Source organism: Dermacentor variabilis, chromosome 1, assembly GCF_050947875.1.
Source record: "Dermacentor variabilis isolate Ectoservices chromosome 1, ASM5094787v1, whole genome shotgun sequence".
In the NCBI taxonomy this organism is placed as follows: domain Eukaryota; kingdom Metazoa; phylum Arthropoda; class Arachnida; order Ixodida; family Ixodidae; genus Dermacentor; species Dermacentor variabilis.
This window is the reverse complement of record NC_134568.1, coordinates 229,642,456-229,663,126: the sequence shown is the minus strand read 5'-3', so window position 1 is coordinate 229,663,126 and position 20,671 is coordinate 229,642,456. Positions and strand designations below refer to the sequence as shown.

The following is a 20,671-nucleotide window of genomic DNA, read 5'->3' as shown; positions in this document are numbered from 1 at the left end:
TTTCCTATTTAGGATGTCATTTAGCCCACCTGATACTATGACAAGGTTGCGCACTTGGGAATTTTCCACGAGCTTTGCTTTTGCTCGCTCCATGACAGAACCCAGTGTCTGCCCTAGAAATGTCCCTACCGTCACTATTCTATCGCCTTTCACCTTCTCCACAAGTGCTTCTGAGCACCTAGCTAGGTTTGAATCGCCGGAAATAATCACCATTTCACTCTCCTACCTCCCCCTGCTTCCCTTTGTCCTTTTCCGCGTGATTCAGATTTTACAAGGGGCATTGACACCTGTGCTCCTGCTTTGTTTTTGTGTGGTGCCGTCACGGTAGGTGCAGCTCTTTCCAGCTACCCCCTTTCCACGTTGCACGCATTCCGTGTGCTTTGCTGACACTCCCTCTCCTGTCACGTCGGGGGACTGCGTTCCATTGTCACGACAATTCTTGTTCACAATGGCGGCCCTGTCAGCTTTTCCTCGGCTGCTTGTAGTTTTTCCCACTACCTTCCGTGCATCACGCTCCAGATTTACCTCATTTTTGAGCTCTTCGACCTGTTTGACAAGCTCATCCTGGAAAGCCTCCATTTTTTTTCAGCCTAGCGTCGACGTCAGTGTTTGCCGATTTACTCGTTTATCTCTCCATTCTCATCCATCCCCTCGTCTGCCTAGAGGGACCCCCCGCGCACTGCACACTTTCTCGGCTTTCTTGCCAAGTATTGCACAGCTCTTTCTAATGCAAATACTATAATACTATAATAATGCAGAGCACGTGCCTTCTGGAAAAAACCGATGCGCACAGAATCTAAATCTTTGAAATTCCGCAAAGCAATTCTCACCAATGTTTTAAAAGCAATCAATGCTGCACAGACTTAAGGTATGACACGTTTTCGCACGTGTTCAACCACACGGCCACACTCACACTTTCCTGCCATAGCAATATTCCCGATACCAAAGCACACAGTAAAAACACTAATAGCTATTAGTCTTGCCTTTTCCAAGCTACTATTTGAAGGCTATCAAGACTAAACGTCCCACGTGGTTGCACGTGTTGAAGTACGTGGCGCGAAAGGACGCTCTGACTATCCTGCAAAACCAAATATAGACGAAACACACCTCGCGCACAAGAAAAAGATAGAGAGAAAAAAAGGCAAACTACCCAATTATTATTGAAAGGCTAAAAAAAAAAGCGCATCAAAAACAGAAGCAAGCTCAAAGCATGCACAAAAAACTAATGATTTCGTCACCGCCATGGAAACCTGAAAAGCATGTACATTCGCCACAATATCTCACACTAGACACAGCCGGCTCAGCGGCTCAGCTACATAGGTGTTCTGTGACTCAGCCGTCAGCGCCACCGTGTCAATTCCACAAAACACCGAAGTGGAACTCCGTAGTTGTAGTTTTAAGGTAATCAAAAACGTCGAGGCGCATTTTCGACCACTGCTGCTTGAGAAGGTACGTCAACTTGACGACCAAAACCATGTATATCGTGTCAAAGAAGTAAACAGCACAGACATCGCAGCGAAGTGTTAAAATATATAAATTAAATTATTAGGTTTTACGTGCGAAAACCATGATCTCATTATGAGGCAGGCCGTAGTGTGGGACTCTGGAATAAAATGGACCAGCTGGGGTTCTTTAAGGTGCACTTTGGATGTCCTCATTCAATGTCCTGAAAATCACCGAGAGCGAGTGGCTCATTTTAGGGAACTCTACTCACCCCTTATACCACCCCATCCCTCCATGTTGTTATCAGAGGATTCACTTTTTAACTTTAAAAGAGTGTTTAATTATCTTGCACAAGTTAATTTTCTAGAAATCATCTCATTCCATCCTAACCCTGAGATTGTGCCTCACAGGTGAGGTACAATCTGATGCACAAGAGTATGTCTGAGCTCTCGCACTTCTTGCGTAAGCAAGAATTGTACAGCAAGGGACTCGGACTATCCACAATAATTTAACATGTGTGCCTGTAGCCAATGCATTTAAGGGCTTATATTTATTTTAGTAATTACTTTACAATTGACGCACTAATATCTATAGATCTAACTTACGCGTAGGCCTCTATGCAGCCTCCGTATTAAATCAGTCTTAAACTCATAATTTTGCTAAATCAGGACACATGTCCTGGCACTCTTTGGCCTTATATGCCCTTGCACCAATAAAATGTAATCATCATCATCATCATCCACACATGCTTTATTTATTTTATTTATTTATACCTCATCATCATCATCAGCCTGGCTGCACCCACTGCAGGGCAAAGGCCTTTCCCATACTTCTCCAACTGCTCCGGTCATGTGCTGATTGTGGCTGTGTTGTCCCTGCAAACTTTTTAATCTCATTCGCCCACCTAACTTTCTGCCGCCCCCTGCTACGCTTCCCTTCTCTTGTAATCCAGTCCATAAACCTTAAGGACCATCGGTTATCTTCCCTCCCCATTATCTTCCCTGCCCATGCCCCTTTCTTTTTCTTGACTGCAACTAAGATGTCATTAACTCCCATTTGTTCCCTCACCCAATCTGCTCTCTTCTTATCCTTTAACGTTAAACCCATCATTCTGCTTTCCATAGCTCGTTGCGTCGTCCTCAATTTAAGTAGAACCCTTTTCGTAAACCTCAAGGTTTCTGCCCCGTAGGTGAGTACTGGTAAGACACAGCTGTTATACACTTTTCTCTTGAGGGATAATGGCAACCTGCTGTTCATGATCTGAAAATGCCTGCCAAACGCACCCCCGACCATTCTTATTCTTCTGATTATTTCAGTCTTATGATCTGGATCTGCGGTCACTACCTGCCCTAAGTAGATGTATTCCCTTACCACTTCCAGTGCCTCGCTACCTAACGTAAACTGCTGTTCTCTTCCAAGACTGTTAAGCATTACTTTAGCTTTCTGCAGATTAATTTTTAGACCCACCCTTCTGCTTTGCCTGTCCAGGTCAGTGAGCATGCATTGCAATTGGTTCCTTGAGTTACTAAGCAGGGCAATATCATCAGCGAATCACAAGTTACTAAGGTATTCTCCATTAACTCTTATCCCCAGTTCTTCCCAATCCAGGTCTCTGAATACCTCCTGTAAACACGCTGTGAATAGCATTGGAGATATCGTATCTCCCTGCCTGACGCCCTTCTTTATTGGGATATTGTTGCTTTCTTTATGGAGGACTACGGTGGCTGTGGAGCCGCTGTAGATATCTTTCAGTATTTTTACATACGGCTCATCTACACCCCGATTTCGTAATGCCTGCATGACTGCTGAGGTTCCAACTTAATCAAACGCTTTCTCGTAATGAATGAAAGCTATATATAAGGGTTGGTTACATTCCGCACATTTCTCTATCACCCGATTGTTAGTGTGAATATGGTCTATTGTTGAGTAGCCTTTACGAAATCCTGCCTGGTCCTTTAGTTGACGGAAGTCTAGGGTTTTCCTGATTCTATTTGCAATTAGCTTAGTAAATACTTTGTAGGCAATGGACAGTAAGCTGATCGGTATATAGTTTTTCAAGTCTTTGGCATCCCCTTTCTTATGGATTAAGATTATGTTGGCGTTCTTCCAAGATTCCGGTACGCTCGAGGTCATGAGGCATTGCGTATACAAGGTGGCCAGTTTTTCTAGAACAATCTGCCCACCATCCTTCAACAAATTTGCTGTTGCCTGATTCTCCCTAGCTGCCTTCCCCTTCTGCATAGCTCCTAAGGCTTTCCTTACTTCTGGCATTACTTGTGGGATGTCAAATTCCTCTAGACTATTCCCTCTTCCATTGTCGTCGTGGGTGCCACTGGTACTGCATAACTCCTCAGCCACTTGAACTACCTTATCCATATTAGTAATGATATTGCCGGCTTTGTCTCTTGACGCATACATCCGATTCTTGCCTAGTTTCTTCTTCACTGCTTTTAGGCTTCCTCCGTTCTGGCGAGCATGCTCAATCCTATGCATATTTTACTTCATGTCGGCTATATTATGCTTGTTGATTAACTTAGAAAGTTCTGCCAGTTCTATTCTAACTGTAGGGTTAGAGGCCTTCGTACATTAGCGTTTCTTAATCAGATCTTTCGTCTCCTGCGATGGCTTACTGATAGTCAACGACCGATTTTTCGGACCCTCTAGGGAACGTAAAAACGTCCGAAAATTTAGGCAGTCCGAAAAAATGAATGCATGCGAAAAAACGCACTTTTTTTTTTCTCGGATCTAGAGGTAAAGGGCGAAGTACCAGGCTTCCGAAACCCTGCCAAAGTATCAATGAAGTGGCTGTAAAAAGAGGCGTTGAAAAACTCTGTATGCAGCCGACTGCCGGTTTATTATGTACATGTGCATCGTCGGGCAGCCGGTGTTATTGCTGCAGTGGCTTGAAGAACTTTTTTATTGTTGTTTGGACGGCGTTCCGGTTGCATGCGATCATATTCGCCTCGATCTGAGCAAGGGTCATGTCAGCACTGTACACCGATGAATGAGTCAACAGTGCTCGCGTTAACTCGGCGCTTGTAGGCGGCGTAGGCATTGGCTCCTCATTTTCAAATCTGAGTGTTCTGAATTCCCCACAACCTGACGGACTATTTCCTCGTCAGTCAGTTCTGAGCAGAAGTCGAGCTCGTTGTCAGCGTCAACAAACTGTTCAAAAGTTATTTCCGTGGGTATGGAAACCCAGCAGAGCGGAGGTCGTTGATCACGTCCACGACCTACTGTATAAAGGGCGACCTGCGCATCCCGTGGTCGCCTACGGCAGCGCGCGGCCGAAGAAATACCACGTGATCATTGAGTAGGGACCAAGCGTGCCGGTAGAGGCCGCCAGTGCTCACCCTCACATACCCTCACAGCAACGCCCGAAACGCTCCGGCCCTGCCTTTAGTAGTACGGCGATGACGGTAAAAATTCGCAGAGGAGCTGTAGTAAACTCGGCATTTCACATTATTGACAGGGTGCGGCTAGAAAAATCCACATCGATACATTGCATACATGCCCCAGATATTTGGTATCTTCGCTGTGCAGTGCGATGCTACTTTGAAGGCGCGGCCGCGCGGCTGCTAGGATTGAAATAGTGTAATCCCTTAGAGCTTTTTTTCCCCTCCTTTTTTTGCCAATAAGGTCTGGTGCGCACTTTCCGCGCTAGCCGAGGTTTGAGCGCGCCCGCACTTCATTCTGCCGTAGGTTTCGCTAGTCTCGAGCCGGACGCAATGAACGCACTACGTACCGCTTTGCAGGGCCCACGCGTTCCTTTGCTGCATTCGGCACGTTCACTGAAGTGACGTGCCGTTGAGAGCGCGGCAGAACGTGAGTGGTTTTAATTGCAGTGCATGCCACAATAGTAAAAATGTGCTGTTATTGACGTATTTATTTACGCCACTTTACTAAATGATAACGAAAGTCTAGCTTGAAAAATTCCAAGAGCGCTTTATTGTGCCATCACACAGATAGTCTCTACACTCTAAGCACTTTTCTGGAGTTGGGCTTTTGAAGCGAAAAGCTTCGCTACGTTAGTCGACACCAAGCTTCGCGCGAGCCGGCGTATTTCGGAATTGGCTCCGTAAGCGTGTTCGGAGTCGGCGCAGGTGGCCACTGCCGCGTCGTCGTTTGACGTTCGCCGCAAGCGCGTGTTTATCGCGGAGGCCGACTGTATAACCGCGTGCCAGAGAACAGGCGTGCGCATTCAACATGGAAGGAGAAGAGAGTGACACTACCGATACAGAGAGCTGTGTTTATGGCTGTACAGAAATTGCAAGACAATGTGCCCAAGAACGATGAATAAAGAAAATTAATAATCCTGCATAGCTTATGGTATATATCATTCATAAGCAATTTGCATCACTACACAAGGCACACGTATAGCATAACCATAAGCTTGCCAAAGCATATCCATATGTGAAACCATAAGCATATATAACCATAGGCTAAATCATAAAGCATAAGCTAAACCGTAATCCATATCCATAACTTAAACCATAAGCATATCCATAAGTTAAACCGTAAGCATATCCATAGGCTAAATCATAAAGCATAACCATAAGCTAAACCGTAAGAATAATCATAGGCTAAATCATAAAGCATAACTATAAGCTAAACCATAAATAAGCATCACCGAACCTTTTCGCTTCGAGATATCCAGGCTTAACCTTAGCTAAGCCCCAGCCATTTCTTTTTTTGTTCAGGTTTAAACCATTGGTTTCTAATATCGGTCACGGGGAACTCGTGAAATGAAATTCCTCTTGATGCTCGGCCGCTTGACTTTCACAACGGTATGCAGAAGTTAACCATCGTGCATGAAGAAGCCGCAAACGCGAAAGCCGGCGCCCACGGGGCTGAGAATCACAGTGTCACGGAAATAGAATCTGGTAATCAAGATCTAGCGACACCAACAGATCACCAAGCACTCAGCTAATCGATTGTTTCGCGCGCGTGCGTTTGCGTCCTTCTGTGCTCTCGCTGAACATGCTTGCTGCCCGTGCGTGCGGCCGGCCACGTGGTTGGGGTAGGTGGGGGTAGAGTTACTGTATATGCGGTAGCACATACAGTAACTCTAGGTGGGGGTGAGCACTAGCGCCACTGTTCGCGGCGGCGGTTTGGAAAACTAAAGAAAGCCACACAAGCAAAAGCAAATCAGCGGCGCTGGCGCAGCGCCGCACGCGCAGGTCGCCCCTTATACAGTAGGTCCTGATCACGTCGCCCATGGGCGCCGAACTCCTTGCTCACGCCAGCCTGCGATCGGCCGCTCACGACTTGCTTAATAATGACAGCTTTCTTCTCCATCGTTAACCGACGGTACTGCTTTCCGCGCTTCGATGCCATCGGCGAGGACGATGAAGACAGAGTGGGGGCCATCGAAGGCAAGCGAAATCCTCAAGTTGCGAACAGTGTAGTTCGCCGACGAGCGTCGAAGCACCTAGGCCTAGCGTCGCAGAGTTGCCAGGTCCAAAATGTGAAAAGTAGCCAAAAAATCTGAGAAAGTAGCCAGAAAAGTAGCCAACTTTGGCCACATACAGAAATGTAGCCAAAAAAGTAGCCATGCTATAGAAAAACGTTGCAGTTTCATTTATTATGCAACTCTGAAGACATTATCACAGCCAACACTTAAAGTTGCTTTTAGTAAACGCAGGAACATACAAAAAATATTATGAAACGTATATAAATGACTACAGCTAACAGCGCTTTGATCAGCATGTAATATGACTAGAATATTATCACAAATCAGAATCACAGTGTAAATGTTTGAGTTGATCTTGGCGTACATTTCTCGAAGAAGGTCAAACAAAGCTCGAGTCATCCTCGAGCGATCGCTTTCGCGATTATTTACGTGCGATTTTGCGTCTTCGCATTTGACGCGTCGCAGGCCGTTTGTTACGCTCTGCAAAGTGAGATGCCAGTCGCGCAAAATCTCGCAGTAGTGATCGTATTCCAGAATACAGCTGTATATTTTCAAGCTGGGAACATATAAATGGACCGATTACGCCGAGAGCGCACCGGCCAGACCGGCCGCTGACATGCTGGTAGCATGTTTACGTTTATCACGTGACCAGCTGTCCAAGTGTTCGATTTTGCAAACTTCGGGCAGCTTCGGGTTGTCTTAGGATCCCACCTCACGTTGCCTTCCCATCAGGACTGGCACGTGTGGAAGGTGGAAGGCCTGACTCGGAACGTCAATGCGAAGACGGAACACGCTGTGACGTCACCAGTGCGAAATCCTTTGCATGAAATGAAAGCGCCAGAGTCAGATTGACAATGATGATGGACCAGCTTGAAAAGATTTGAAGTGTCGTTGTTGCGGGTTGGCCTAAATATTTGCTAATGTTGCTGCATAATATGAGCTACACAAGTTTCTATCCAATTTTTACGATAGTCAAGCTAGTTCAAAAGTAGCCACGGCATTTTTTTCCCCGCCAACAGCCTCAAAAAGTAGCCAATTTGGCGCAAAGTAGCCAAATCTGGAAACCCACACTTGACAAAGCAGCACAACCACATACCACGCTAGCCAAAACATGCCAAAACGTAGCCGGCGCAAACAAAACTAATGGCGTTTTTCACTGGTCGATCTGGAGCGGCCGCCGAAATCCTCGAGCGAGCGCTCGGGTTTCACAAATCCGAATCGGCCAGTGGAGCGCAAGAACGCTCCGCGGCGGATCACACAGGAAGTCTGCGTACACGTCGCACGAACCGGTTCCGAAAACCATGCCCTACTTCCGTTCTGTACGTTTCCACGGCAACCAAACTCGCCGTTCCCCGTGTGTAATTTGACCGTGGCAGTCGCATAGTCCGTCATTTCCATGTCGCGCCCGCAAGGATTGTGCATGGACAACGTGCACAGAAGTCTTCGTACAGCACCTGCGTCACTTCGTAATCGCTGTCGTCCGGGCTCTCATCGCTCGCGAGCGCTACAGCAGCACCGAACGCAGCCATTTTGCGAAGCAACACAATGTTGTGCGTACCAAGCGGGTACCGATTTCGCTTGAAGACGGAAGCGACGCGAGCTACTTCCGCCCGAATCCGCGCCTCGGCGGCGGAGCAAGTGAGAGCGATCCGGCGCGGAGCGAGTTGATCCGAAACGACCAGTGGAACGCGCGAGCCCGCTCCAGATCGACCAGTGAAATTCGGATTCGTTGCCGCGGAGCAAGAAATACTGCTCCGAATCGACCAGTGAAAAACGCCATAAATGGCGCCGCTCCGGAAACACCGTCGGAGGCGAAAGTGCGGCGATGGCGGCGATGAACATAGCCAGCGTGGCCAGACCAAATCGATGTGTGACTGCTAGATTTGGCTAGTTGTGTTTCAAAGCGGTGATATGCTTCGGCTGCAAGTCGATTTCCTTCGCAAGGGCGCTGCGCGAGGAGATAAAGGACCTTCCGTCGCGTCAAAAAGTCCGGAAAATTGGACGGCGGGGGGTTCGAGCGTCCGAAACTTCAGATGTCCTTGTACATTGATTCTATGGGGCCCGTGGCGGTGCTGCGAAGACGTCCGAAATATCAGGCATGTCCGAAAATTTGGGCGTCCGAAAATTCAGTCGTTGACTTATCCTGTATAACGAAGTTACCACCGACGGCTATTGCACACTCCTTAATGATGCCCATAAGATTGTCGTTCATTGCTTAACACTAAGTTCCTCTTCCTGAGTTTAAGCCGAATACCTGTTCTGTAGCTTGATCCGGAATTCCTCTATTTTCCCTCTTACCGATAACTCATTGATCGGCTTCTTGTGTACCAGCTTCTTCCGTTCCCTCCTGAAGTCTAGGCTAATTCGAGATCTTACCATCCTATGGTCACTGCAGCACACCTTGCCGAGCACGTCCACGTCTTGTATGATGCCAGGGTTAGCGCAGAGTATGAAGTCTATTTCATTTCTACTCGCCATTCGGGCTCCTCCACGTCCACTTTTGGCTATCCCGCTTGCGGAAGAAGGTATTCATTATCCGCATATTATTCCGTTCTGCAAACTCTACTAATAACTCTCCCCTGCTATTCCTAGAGCCTATGCCATGTTCCCCCACTGACTTGTCTCCAGCCTGCTTCTTGCCTACCCTGGCATTGAAGTCGCCCATCACTATAGTGTATTTTGTTTTGACTTTACCCATCGCCGATTCCACGTCTTCATAGAAGCTTTCGACTTGCTGGTCATCATGACTGGATGAAGGTGCGTAGACCTGTACGACCATTAATTTGTACCGCTTATGAAGTTTCACAACAAGACCTGCCACCCTCTCGTTAATACTATAGAATTCCTGTATGTTACCATCTATATCCTTATTAATAAGGAATCTGACTCGTAGTTCTCGTCTCTCTGATAAGCCCCGGTAGCACAGGACGTGCCCGCGTTTTAGGACTGTATATGCTTCATTTATTCTCCTAACCTCACTGAGCCCTATTATATCCCATTTAATGCCCGCTAATTCCTCCAACAGGACTCGCCTCACTAGATAACGTTCTAGCGTTAAGCATTGCCAGGTTGAGATTCCAATGGCGGCCTGTCCGGATCCAGAGATTCTTAGCACCCTCTGCTGCGTCACAGGTCTGACCGCCGCTGTGGTCAGTTGCTTCGCAGCTGCTGGGGACTGAGGGCCGGGGTTTGATTGTTGTATTCATATAGGAGGTTGTGGCCAAGTACTGCACCAGGGTGGCCAATCCTGTTCTGGTGAGGGAGTGCGTTACCGGTGCTGGTCACCGGGATCAGGCCGCTGTTGTGACGGAGACGTCTCAACGCTGCCGCCACTGTTGCGAAGGAGGATCCAAGGCGACGGTGATTAAACGAAACATTTATATGCAGTATGTACAAGGGCGTTACATGAACGGCTCAGAGGCCAGGGCATAATGGACTCGCACTAAAGCGTGCGGTGAGAAACGGGAGCACGCCTCTGCTTGCTGTCCTCGTCGTCGTCCCGTGGTTCGGGCTTTTATAACCACAGGAGTCGATGCAGTTGCCATCGGCTCGAACCTCCAGTCAGGACCCACCGCGGGTTGCTGTGCGAATTTCGACGAATGGACGAGAGGCACCTGCATCAGGCGATCCCGGTGAAGTGGTTCAACGGCGCCGCTCCGGCGGCGCCACCGGATGTAACCCGAACACGACCCGCCGTCGGGCCCGGCGAATTCGTTCGGCGCCCAGCTTCAGCCGCAATCCGGCAAAGCGAACCTTTGTTGGGAGCTCTAGCACAACACCGCACTCCAGGCCTGTTTGTGCAATTTTATCAACATGCCAATTTTTTTCTTTTTTGATCCGGTGGAAAATTGCACTGCACCGGGATTTGAGCCACGGTCCTTTTGCACGCGAGGCAGATGCTCTACCTCTACGCCATCGCTGCTTATACCTACTGCAGCCCTATTGGGCTATTGCAGGAGTCGGTGTGAAAAGCAGAACAGTGACAAATAACAGGAGCAATGTCAGCAATAGAGTCCAAATCAAAATAACTACCAATTCAATAGTCGCTAAAAGCAAGTTTACAGAGAACGAGTAGGACCAGGCAAAGAATTCCAATATGCAATTACACTGAAAGAAGCTGTGTTTAAATATGTTCGCACAGGCAGAATAAGACGCGATGTTTAGGTAATGGTGACTTCTACTATTAGATGGTTTAGCAGGAGTTAGGTAATTATCTGTTGAAATCTGGCAAGAGAAGTTAATAATGCAATGCAGAAACTTTAGTGAAACCGTTCGTCGGTGATCCGAGAGTGGCTGCAAGCCTAGAATGAAAGCGCTGTGAAAGGTGAAAAATCCCTATCGAACCTGCGGCATATGAAGCGAATCGCTTTCTTTTGGATGGCCCCAATTTGATTAACGCCACGTTGTTTGTGTGGATTCCAGACAGGAGAAGCATACAAGGTCTGTTAGAAAAGTATCCGACCTTATTTAAAAAAAAAATTGTTTGCGAACACCTGATGGATATGAAACAAGCGCATTTGCATCAGCCGACCTTGAACCTTCGTGCGCATGCGCGAATTTTTTCTCGGCTGTCGATAGCGTTAGTCGCTGGGACGCAGTGTTTGAGTGAGGTAGTGCGCAGGGCTCTCGTCGGTTTTTTATTGCAAGGAAAATGGCAGAGCAACTGGAGCAGCGCTACTGCATCAAATTTTGCCAGAAACTGGGCGACTGCCAAGTGGAAACCATTCGGAAGATTCAGACGGCTTTCCGCGGTGACGATGCTATGAGCAGCACACAGATTAAGGAGTGGTACAACCGGTTTAAAGACGGCCGCACATCGCTGGAAACGAGCCACGCTCCGGTCGGCCATCAACATGCCGAAAGTACCAGGTCATTGCCGAAGTGAGCATTGTGGTGATGCGGGACCGTCGTGTGACTATCCGAGAAATTGCGGAAGAGGTGGGCATCAGCACTTTTTCTGCACATTTCATTATGACCGAAGATTTGGCCATGAAGAGAGTTGCGGCAAAATTCGTGCCGAAGCTGCTCACGGTGGAGCAAAAGCAACTCCGTGTTGAAGCCTCACAGTACATGCTGGATTCCCCAAACAGTGAACCCCGACTTCATGAACACCATGATCACTGGCGACGAGTCTTGGGTGTACGGGTACGACCCGGAAACCAAGTCCCAGTCGTCACAGTGGAAGCATTCCACGTCACCAAGACCAAAGAAACCCCCCGCCCCCCCAAGTACCCAGCAACGTCAAAGTGATCCGGACTGCTTTCTTTGACTAGTACGCACCACAGGGTCAAACAATCACCAAAGAGTACTACAGGGATGTCCTCCGTCGCCTACGTGATGCTGTGCGGCTCAAGAGACCGGATTTGTGGAGAACAGGAAATCGGCGCATCCGTCACGACAATGCTCCTGCACATTGCTCGCACTTGATTTAGACTTTCTTGGCGAAAAACCAGACTCGTGTAGTTCAACAGGCTCCTTACTCTCCTGATATGGCCCCCTGCGACTTCTGGCTGTTTCCCAAAATCTAGAGGCCATTGAAAGGAGCGCGATTTCAGACAAGAGAGGACTTTATGGCTGCAACAACAGCTGAGCTAAACGCCATTCCGAAAGAGGCCTTCTCGGAATGCTTCCAACAATGGCAGCACCGCTGGGAGAAGTGTGTAGAGTCCCAAGGAGGCTACATTGAGGGTGGGTAGGTTTCCAACGCTCCAGTTATGCCAGCTTTTTTTTTTTTTCTGTGGCCAAAGGTCGGATACTTTTCTAACAGACCTCGTATTCTAGTAGAGGCCGAATTAGATATTTATACATAACTAATTTAGTATCCCTTGGGGCTGTGGTCAATGTGAGGCGCAGATAGCCGAACTCTTTCAGTGCCTTTGAGGTTAGTAAATCTGTGTGTTTGGACCAAGACATACTGGGTGTGAAAACAAGACCAAGGTATTTATATTCACTAACGCTCTGAATTGGAGTATTACTAATTTTGTAAGAAAAAAAAAACGCAAGGCTAATTGTCATTTGCCAGGTAGCACACCAAGAGCTAAAATTAGAAAGTGATTTTTGTAGTTATAAATGGTCATAAAAGCAGGAAACTTTATGATATAATATGCAGTCGTCAAACGTAAATACGTAAATTTGAGGTTGTGTGACGAGGCAAATCATTAATGAAGGTGAAGAAAAGCAACGGACCCAGCACGGAACCTTGTGGCACTGTTGAGGGTACTTCTGCCGCCCTGGAATTTGCTTTGTTAAAGGACGCAAATTAAGATCGATGGGAAAGAAAACAAATTCCAATTGAGAAAGCGGGGATTGTTAAGGGTGGCGTCAAGTTTATACATCAATTTCTAATGAATCGCTGTATCGAATGCCTTTGAAAAGTCAATAAAGATTGCGTCAATTTGGTTGCCCGCGTCGAGGTTAATACAATGTCATGCGTAAATTCACTTAGCTGCGTTAATGTGCTGAATCCGTGTCTGAAGCCGTGCTGGACATTAGCTAGTAATTTATGTGACTCAAGGTATTCCATAATGTGTGTGTAAATAATGTGCTCTAATATTTTACACGAGTGAGAGGTTAAAGAAATCGGTCTATAATATAATAGACCAATTTAATAGACCGAGATATAATATGCTTGTCACCCCGGTGTTGAATAAAGGAAGAATTGGAGCCACTTTTCCAGGATGAGTGTACGGTAGATGATGCCAGGGACCTGTGAAATATGATAGTAATGTAACGACAGGTCCATAATGAGTACCGTACCAAAATTAAGTTCGGAAGGCCGTCAGGTCCAGCAGACTTCTTAATATCGAGTTTCAATATTAAGTTCAAAACACTTCCTTCGGTAACGGTAGTGCCATTGATGGACACGTCACTGTGAGCAATGATGTCTGTTTGGATGACGTTGTCACGAGTAAAAACATACTGGAAATACTCATCAAATGCATTTAATATATGAAATGGATAATTGGTAAAATCATTGTTAATCACCATAGAAACAGCTGTCGTATCATGTGATGAAACAGACGACCATAATTTACGTGGTTTAGTTTTTAGTAGGTCCTGCAGCTGCACACGGAAAAATAAATCCTCAGCAGAGTTAATTCTCAGCCTAAGTTCCTCTTTGGCTTTAATGAAACTTATCATGACTGCCTGATTGTTTGAGCGCCTTTTACACCTTAGCCTATTTACACACCGTGTTAGATGTAGTATATATCTCGTCATCATTTGTTCGGAACAGTAGAATAATAAACGTACCGCAAGTACTGACTGTAACTAGTAGGGCTATTTTTTTTAACCTACACTTCGTGCAGGCTCCAAGTGTAGTGACGGGCAGAGGCCATGACGTCGTACGCTGCGCTTGGCTGTTGCCAATCAGAGCAGACTGCGCGTTGTCTTCTCCATATCGACAGACGAAAAACGCCGGACTCTGCACTTACTGGCTGCGTATATGCCCTTGCCTGAAACTAGAAGCCAATGTACGAATTTCCTTTCAGCAACAAAACTAGACAAACTGCAGCTAAATACATCGCGAATGCGCAGCGCACGAAGACTTCTACATGTATGCAGACTGTACCATCCGTGAGTAAGATAGTTTTATCTTGGAAGATTTGTTCACCTTCCTCTGTGACACACGGTCGCACTAGCACTTCGCTGCAATCCCTTCATTTTTATCATCATATCAGCGCCGACAGTCGCAGAAAAAATGGCGCCACGTGTTTGCAGCGCCAGCCTGTTTGCCTACTAACTACACTGCTATAAATTGCTACACTGTCATGCTACCATTGCTATAAAAAAAATGTTTTCATGTAGTTGGGCGGGGCCACGCTTTTTCCACACCAGATAAAAAAAATTACAACCATTCCACTCTGTGAAGATGGAATGGTTGCCATTCAGCATCGCAGGAACGTTCTTCGTCGGTGGTAGTTTCGCGCCGGCGCCTTGTACATTCTCGTTGCTGTTCCCTCCGGCGCTCCTCGTACGCATGTTGTTCTTCGGGTGTGCAAACTATACGTGTCCGCTCCATCGATAACGAGCTGTATTTAGCGCCGATACCTCTCCTGCTTATATACTGCGATAACCTTGACGGCACGCTATTTTTCACGGCGAGCGTTCTAATTTGTTCCGCATTTTCACACCTGCGCCGCCGCACTGCACCCGTCCGTGATTACTCTCAATGTAAACAATGAAACCGATTGTGTATGGGTTTGTTTCTGTTCGCGGACGTCGAAAAAAACTACGGAAGGTTAGTCATATACAGCTGTTGCTGTAAAGAAATGGCGACTTCCTACACTGGCTACGCTCGTGTCGCCAGCGTAGGTAAAAAATAAGCCCTATTACAATATGAACGTATAAGGATATAGAAAAGTGCAGGATAAAATAAAGGTACAAAAGGACCGGACAGTTGACGGGGCAAAATGTTCGAGGCAGCTAGAGCACGAGACAGAGCTGTAAAATTGCCTGGGATATATCCTGTGAATGTCTTCCGCAACACACGAAAGAGAGGCAATGGGCACGTTGAGATCTCGCGCGGCCTGCCTTCTGCGGCAGCGGCCGCCAAAGCCCTCGGCCTAACAGCGCGATCGTGGGGCAGCCAGGCGCACACCACATTAGTGCCAAATTGGACGGTTGAAGTAAAACCTGCCAGCTCGCGCAATCTCGGAGGCCATGCGCAGCAGACGCAGCTACGCGATCGCGCTCGTATGCTCCAGTCTGACCGTGCTTCATGGGGCGGACCGCGGTCTTTATCACGTCTGCACCAGCTTGACCGATGGATAGTAGCCAAATATAGATTAATTGCGCATTTCGAAGCGCTCTCAATAGCAATAGTACGTGTCTGGGCTTATATCGGAGGTCATACCGAGTAGCCGCGCGTTCCAGATACTGCATTAGTTCCTGGAAGCGGTAACGGCGGCGTTCCCCCCCTTCTCTCTCTCTCTCTCTCTCTCTCTCTCTCTCTCTCTCTGTTATTGTTGTTGCCAGTTTCGGTATTTGAAACAGCTGTTTGTGCGAGCTTTTCGTGACGCTTCCGCTCGTATTTCAAGCCCCAAATTTTGAGCGGAGGCTCTTCCAAAATTTTGTTTCCGTTCGCCTTTAAAGGGCCCCTCATCAGGCCATATAGCAAATTTTGGTTATACGCTGGAAGTTGTTTCGTGCCCTCTAAGGTGTGTTTTACCGCAAGTAATTTTCATATTTGTTCATTTATTGCAGAGATAGAAATATTTGAACGGCCGCATACCTATATGATTTCACCAGGCGGACGTCACTGCCAACATACCACTCTCTCCAATTGCCCCCGTCTAGCCTCCGCAGGCAAAATTCCTTCCCTGCGTTATCCCATGCCGGAGCCGGAGGATCGCGTGGCGAATACGTCAGGGAGACGCCTTCTTTTTTTTTTCTCTCTCTCCCCCTTTCTCGCGTTTTTGCTGAGTGGCGGGCTTCCGGTGACAGTCTCGCGCGCGAGCTCTGTTGCGTTCGCGCAGCGCACGATTTTACTCGCTCTGCGTGAGAACGCCTGATTAGCGGTATAACTCAGTGCCACAGTCATGAACACTGAGGCAGACACAAGCGGATCAAAGAGCACGATCACGCATTGGAACCGGGTAGAAAATGGCAGATGCGCGCTCGACTGCACGACGTGGAAACAAGCAGACGAAACGGAAGTACTTTAATGGGGTGTATTGAACAGTTCAGATGGTAGCGTCTGTTCGTGACCGAGAAGGCAGGTGACGCAGAGCAGGAACAGCTGGTTGCCCGAACGGCTCACACTCGTGCTAAGAAGCACTGGCGATCCGGCTGGCCCACTGGTTGCACTGCAGGCATGGAACAGACGATCTGGCTGGCCTTGTTCTTGTGCTCTTCTTCTTCATTACAATTACCCCCGGTGCAAAAGCGGAGCCATCCTGGCGACTTACGACGTGTAGACGAGCGGGTCATAGAATTGTTTCAGGCGGCGAGCGTAAACAACATCCCGTCCACGGCGGCGCTTGTCGGATGTCGATATAAGCGGCTCTATGACATAGTTGACCGCAGAGGTGCGTTCGACGATGAGGTATGGTCCATGATACTGCGAGAGAAGTTTTGTTGAAAGTCCAGGCGTGGTAGAAGGCACGGACAACAAGACAAGTGTGCCGGGAGCGAAGTTCGGATTCGTAGCGTCGCCATTATGATTAGCTTTTTGTCGTTGTTGGTCAGTGGAGGTGAACTTTAGGGCTAATTGACGGCATTCCTCGGCGTATCGGGCGGCGGCTGAAACGGGAGCATACTCTGACGTGTCTGGTGTATAAGGCAAAACGGTATCGATGGTATGGGAAGGACCGCGACCGTAGAGAAGAAAGTATGGAGAAAATCATGTAGTACTTTGTGTAGCCGTATTATATGCGTACGTGACAAATGGGATGATGTCCCAGTTTGTATGCTCCGATGAAACGTACACGGTGAGCATATCGCCAAGGGTGCGATTGAAACGCTCCATAAGCCCGTTAGCTTGAGAATGGTACGCCGTGGTGGTCCGGTGAACTATGCGGCATTGAGCAAGCAGAGCTTCAACCACCTGCGACAAAAACACGCGGCCTCTATCACTCAGCAGCTCCCGAGGTGGGCCATGACGAAGAATGAAACGATGGAGCAGAAAGGATGCAACGTCACTGGCGGTCGCTGCAGGCAGAGCAGCGATTTTAGCATAGAGTGTAAGGTGATCAATTGCGACAATAATCCATCGTTTTCCAGCGGGTGTTAGCGGTAGGGCCCCGTACAGGTCAATTCCCACAGGGTCGAAGGCACGAGCAGGGCACGGAAGCGGCTGTAATAAACCGTGGGCCGGATGAGGCGGAGATTTGCGGCTTTGGCATTGCGGGCACGAGTGGACAAACTTTTGGACAAAAGTAAACATTCCTCGCCAGTAGTAACGTTGCCGCAGGCGCTCATACGTCTTCAAAACGCCTGCATGTGCACATTGTGGGTCAGTATGGAAAGACGCGCACATGTCGGAACGCAAAGTCCTAAGGATAACCAGGAGCCACTTGCGACCAGCGGGTTGGTAGTTGCGTCGATACAAGAGGTTATCACGGACCGCAAAATGGGCAGCCTGGCGACGCAGGGAACGGGAGATGGGAGATGCAGGCGAGCCAGAAAGGAGATCCAAAAGAGAGACCACCCAAGGATCCTTGTGCTGTTCTGATGCGAATGTGTCGATGTTGACCGAGGATACCGCCTCAGTGGTGGAGCGGGAGGCCACGTCGGCTGGCAGTGGAGAGCGGGACAGAGCGTCAGCGTCAGTGTGCTTGCGACCTGAGCGGTAGATGATGTGTATGTCGTATTTTTGAATGCGCAGAGCCCAGCGGGCAAGGCGTCCAGGCGGGTCTTTTTAAAGAGGATAACCAACAAAGGGCGTGATGGCCAGTAACCACTTTGAAAGGCCTGCCGTATAAACAAGGGCGAAACTGCCCGAGTGCCCAAACGATGGCCAGGCATTCTTTTTCTGTGGCGCTGTAATTGCGTTCCGCTTTGGTCAGCGCACGACTGGCGTAAGCAACGACGTACTCGGAGTCGCCTAGCTTCCGCTGCGCAAGGACAGCGCCAAGGCCAATACCACTGGCATCGGTATGCGCTTCAGTTCGGGCGGTGGGGTCGTAGTGTCGCAATATAGGCGAAGACGTCAGGAGACGGTGCAAGGTCACGAACGCGGTGTCGCATGCAGGAGACCAAAGGGATAGGTCGTTGGCGCCACTTAAGAGTTGTGTCAGAGGTGATATAACCGAGGCAAAATTGCGAACAAAGCGTCTGAAGTAAGAACAGAGGCCGACGAAGGCGCGGAGTTGTTTGAGTGTTTTAGGTTTAGGAAACTCTGCCACAGCGCGAAGTTTTGATGGGTCGGGGCAAATGCCGCGTTGTGATACGATGTGACCTAGAATCATGAGCTTGCGCGCGGCGAACTGGCACTTTTTCAGGTTCAGTTGCAGGCCTGCCTTGGTCAAGGACGTCAACACTTGCCTAAGGTGAAGAAGATGCGTGCTGAAATCAGGGGCGAACACAACTATGTCGTCGAGGTAGCATAAACACGTGCTCCATTTCAGGCCGCGCAAGTTATTGTCCATCATTCGTTCAAACGTATACGTGCATTGCATAGGCCAAATGGCATCACATTAAATTCGTATAAACCATCTGGAGTAATGAATGCAGTTTTAGGGCGATCAACTGCTGACATCGGGACCTGCCAGTAGCCCGAGCGTAAATCCAACGAAGAGAAGAATTCAGCACCTTGCAAGCTGTCCAGAGCGTCGTCAATGCGCGGTAGAGGGTAGACGTCTTTTCGCGTTATCTTATTAAGACGGCGATAATCGACTCAGAACCGAATGGAACCATCTTTTTTTGTGACGAGAACCACCGGTGTTGCCCACGGGCTATTGGAAGGTCGAATGACGCCGCGCTGAAGCATGTCGTCCACGTGCTCACTGATCACCTGACACTCCTTGGCGGAGACGCGTTACGGGCGCTGCCGCAATGACGCGTTGGAGTCGGTGTCGATGTGGTGGCTGACGGTTGACGTGCGACCCAGAGTAGGCTGAGTGACATCAAAAGAAGAACGGAACTGGGCAAGCAGGTGAAGAAGCTGGGAGTGCTGCTCGGAAGTACGTTCATCGGCCATGAAAGGTGTGAATAAGTCAGGTGATGGCGGAGCAGAAGTGGAAAGTGCGCAGAAGTCACTGAGCTCTGCATACGAAGCATCCAGCACGTCGGTTATAAACATGTCAGCAAGAGGCTGAACATGGCCAAGTGCTTCGCCGCAAAGAGCCTTCAGGGTTGTAGGAAGCGGATTGCAGACAACGATGGAGCTGGAACCGGATGAAATGTCAAACGTGGTGAAAGGGAGGGGGAACGTCTTTGCGGGTTATGAAGAGTTCCGAGGGAGTGAAGAGGACAGCGCCTTCAGAGCTAGCGCCACAGAAGACGGGAACAACGGCAGACGAGTACGGCGGTATGGCGATGTCTTCCCGAAGGACTAGCTTAGCGGGAAGAGAAGCGGCGCCGACGAGGGGCACGTCACACAGAGGCGATAATTCGACTTCAGCACGTGCACAATTAATGACGGCGTTATTTCGCGAAAGAAAGTCCCACCTCAGTATCACGTCGTCAGAGCAGGACTGCAGAACCACAAACTTCACAATATAGAGAACGCCCTGAATAACAACTCTAGCTGTGCACGCTGCTGAAGGCTGAACTGGCTGGGCGCTTGCTGTGCGAAGAGAAAACCGAGAAATTGGCGTCGCAACTTTTCGTAAAGCGCTAGAGAGGCGTTCGTTTAGAACAGACACGGCTGCTCCAGTATCAATTAGCACAACGGTAGGGACGCCGTCAACAGTAAGGTCGACAACGTTCGAAGGCGACATTGGAGGATTTGTACAGATCGATGGCGACGCAGTTTCTGCCTCCTGAACTGCGCCGCTTAGTTTTCCTCTTGCGTGGGTGAAGGGCGCCGACGCATGGGGGACAACGAGCGCCGACGCGGGGAAGGCGAACGACGTGTAAGGGCCGGGCGCTCGTCTGGTGGCCTGTTCGACTGCCGACTAAAATAAGTGTCGTGGAAAGGTTGTACGTCGGCGTAGGGAGACGACCGCACAAACCCATCAGAGTGCAGCATGCGGCGGCGGCAGAGTCGTGCAACATGGCCGCGAATACCGCAGGCATAACATATGGGCCTGTTTTGCGTGCGCCAAGGATTAGCAAAGGCAGGAGCAGGTTGATGAACGGGATGATCAACGGGTGGTAGCGGCCGAGGATGTAGCGCAACGAGTGGTTGACGAGGAGGCTGCGCGGCGACGG

The 20,671-nt window shown here is 48.8% G+C and overlaps 1 protein-coding gene across 1 annotated transcript in view; it reads left to right on the top strand.

Annotated features, from left to right (window-relative positions):
- The window catches only part of LOC142558382 (sulfhydryl oxidase 1-like), a 136,650-nt gene that overhangs the window by 103,592 nt on the left and 12,387 nt on the right, over nt 1–20,671 (top strand). The gene's annotated exons all lie outside the window — the stretch shown is intronic.